The sequence below is a fragment of the Pteropus alecto genome, unplaced genomic scaffold (genome assembly GCF_000325575.1).
Source record: "Pteropus alecto unplaced genomic scaffold, ASM32557v1 scaffold59, whole genome shotgun sequence".
NCBI classification, from domain to species: Eukaryota; Metazoa; Chordata; class Mammalia; order Chiroptera; family Pteropodidae; genus Pteropus; species Pteropus alecto.
Window position 1 is genome coordinate 3,999,989 of NW_006443292.1, and position 3,347 is coordinate 4,003,335.

The 3,347-nt window shown below is 47.2% G+C and overlaps 1 pseudogene; it reads right to left on the reverse strand.

Annotated features, from left to right (window-relative positions):
* Positions 1–2,526: 2,526 nt before the first annotated feature.
* LOC112472827 lies at positions 2,527–2,645 on the reverse strand (annotated as a pseudogene).
* Between the last annotated feature and the right edge of the window lie 702 nt (positions 2,646–3,347).

Sequence of the window (3,347 nt, forward strand, 5' to 3'; positions counted from 1 at the left end):
CCTTCTCTGACTGCCTGCCGCTCTCTTTTAAGGACACCTGGGTGATCCAGGATACTCAACCGTTTCAAAATTCTTAACCATGTCCGCGACGTCCCTTTTGTCACGCAAGCTAACAGAGCCACGGGTCCCAGGTATTAGGGCGCGCACATCTTTGTGAGGGGTGGTCCATTATTCTGCCTGCCACGTATTGTTGCTGTCGAAAACTCAGCCGTACCTTTTATAGTTACTCCCTTGCAGGTAATATATCTTTTTCTAATAATTGCTTTTAAGATTATATCTTTGTTTTGGGTTTTTTGAGCAGTCTGCCTGTGACATGTCTGGGCGTGATTTTCTTTGTATTTATCCTGCTTGCAGTTTGCTTAGTTTTTTTCATGAGTAGGTTGATTTTTTTTTTTTTTCTTTTCTTTCTAATCAGTTTTGGAAAATTCTCAAACATTCTGACTTCGAGTGTTGCTTCTGCCCCGTTCTCTCTCTGCCCCACCTGGGCCCCTAATGATGACACGTTAGGTGTGTCATGGTGCCCCATGTGTCTTTTATATTGTTTTGTTCTTTTCATTCCTTTCTCTCTCTTCTTCAGCTTGAATATTTCCTCCTGGCCTTTCTTTGAGTTCACTCATCGAGTCTGCTAAGTTCAGCAGCTGTCGAATCCATCCAAGAGAGTCTGGTTTCAGGTAGCCCGTATACGGTTCTAGGGGGCCTTACCTCACGGGGCTGATTCCTCGGGAGGCTGTCTGCAGGTCAGCGGCTGAGCTGTTACCTCAGCGTGGATGCTTCTCCCACCGCTTCCTGCAGCCACATCCAGGAAGGCCCGCTTCTTCTCAAGTGCGAGGCTGTCAGCGGATGGGACCAGGCCAGGTATGGGACGCCCTCTCATCAAGGACCCTGGAACCTGGGGTGAACCACAGAAAGGTTAGACATTCTAAAGAAATGGCCTGGACTCCAAGACAGCTCCATCCCCAGCAGAGAAGAGCCTGGCACAGTACTCAGGAGATGGACCGAGGACGCCGTTCCCCCGGGGAGGCCCAGCAAGGATCTGCAGGAAGGATGGCAAGCACCTAGGCCACCAGCGGAGTTGGGCAATGGGGACAGGGCGGGCAGTGGGAGCAGGACCTGGCTTCGCGGTCATCCGGTTCTGTTTGCTGGGTTGAGGAACAAGCCTCGGGTCTGACTGCTGCTCAATCGGTAAATATTTGGGGAGTGCGCGCCTCAGAATTCCTACAGTAAAGCAGGCAGGAGCTCACAACTGTTGACATGTGAACACTGATGTCAGACCTACAGGCTGGGCGGAGAGAGGTGGGCTGCCGAGTCTGCTTTCAGCAGAGAGGGGATCGATGTGCTTTTAACAAAGTGACTGAGCCCAAAATGACATCTCCTGTGCAGAGGGTCAGTGCGGCCCTTCGTCCCAGGGCCAGGAGCGGGGATGGCTGCGGGCCACACTTGAGAAACAAGGAAGCAACCCCGAAGAGGACAGCCTGGTCCTTCACAAGGGGACGTCCACATTTGTCATTGAGACAAGAGAGGGAGCTGCATTATTTATGAACCGGCTCAGCCCGGAGTTAACGAGGAAGGAGGAGGCCTTTAGAGGGGAAAGTGGTTTCAGAAGCATCCGTGTTTTGCTGAAAACACACACACACAAACAGTGATTTAGGGTGTGCTGAGGTTTAGAACCGGAGATGATTCTAGTGCATTTGGAGACCATGGGAGGGAGGATGAGGGTGTGGACAGGGCAGGCAGAGGGATAGGGGGTGATCCTGCAGGTTCTCTCAGAGAGGGGGCACCCCATGGGGACACCTCCTGGGTATAAAAGAGTGTGTGTGTGTGCATGTGCGTGGATACACTTGGAATGGATCAAGGGGCAGAGGAAGGCCCTCCCCGCACCCCCACCGAAATTGCAGAGCCTCTGGGACTTGTGCCTGGCCAATCTGCTGTAAAATTTGGACCAAAACTCTGAGAAAAGAGCATTTTTAATATATTCTTTTTTTAAATTAAGGTGTCATAAATTAAGGTATAAGGTGTTCGGTTGATAAGGTTTGATAGTTGTATATACCTGTGTAACAAGCATCACCAAAAACAAACTACAGAACCCATCCACCATCCAGAACTTTCCCGCATGCCCCTGACCATTTTTTGACTTATTTCAACATAAATCAATTTTGTCCGTTCTAGAAATTCATGTCAGTGGGATCATGTACTGTGTTGTGTCTGGCCTCTTTCACTCGGATCATATTTCGGGGGGAGCCATCCATCTTGTAAGTTTAGCAGTAAGTGGTTCTTTTCATTGCTAAGTAATATTCCATTAAATGGATATACCACATCGAGTCGATCTGTTCAGCTGATGGGCATTTGCGTTGTTTCCAGTTTTTGATTCTCCTGAATGAATATGACTGCTATTCACGCGTATGTACAATTCTCCATGTAGACACGTTTTCTTTTCTTTTCTTTCTTTTTCAGGCGAGGCGACCCTTGGTTGACCTCACAGATTGCAAGGACTTTATCAGCTTACAATCCCTTATTTTTTATTTTTTACACCTACAGCACCTGGTCTTCCTAGGTGGTCTCCCATCCAAGTACTAACCAGGCCCGACCCAGCTTAGCTTCCGAGATCAGACGGGATCGGGCTTGTTCAGGGTAGCACGGCCGTAGACGTGTTTTCATTTTTTTCAGGTGAATATCTTGGAGTGGAAGTGCTGGGTCATAGCAAAGACATATGTTTACTGCTGAACAGTTTTTCAAAAGACTGCTGAACAGTCTTTTCTGTCCACTGGGTTATGAACGAAGCATAACGAAGTTGCTTCGTTATTTCCCAGCATTCATTGTATTTTGTTTTTGCCATTCTGGAGGATGCGAAATGGCAGTTTTAACCTGCCTTTCCCTGATGGCAGTTTTAACCTGCCTTTCCCTGCCTTTCCCTAAGGGTGTTGAGTACCTTTTCACCTGCTTATTGACCATTCACGTTATTTTCTTCATGCGATGCCTGTTGAACTCCTTTGACCATTAAAAAAAAAAAATCTGGCATTCATCCTTTGGTTGTTGTTGGTTTGTAGGCATTCTTTATATATGCTGGACCCTCCAAAAGACGGCTTTGAAAAGTAAAATGGTAGCTAATAGTCATACTATTGCTGTTCTCTGAAGTGAATACTGCCACCCCCCCTCCATCCCACTTCAAATCCTATCCCTTTGGGTTCCATACTGGGTTTAAGATGAACCCACTGTGACCCAAATGGCAGAAATGCTAAATCCTACTTAAACACAACAGCCTCATGAGGTTCTCTTTCTTCTGATAGCAGAAAATAAAACAAATGCACAAATAAAACCAACTAATCTTATTGCTGCAACGTAAATTCTCT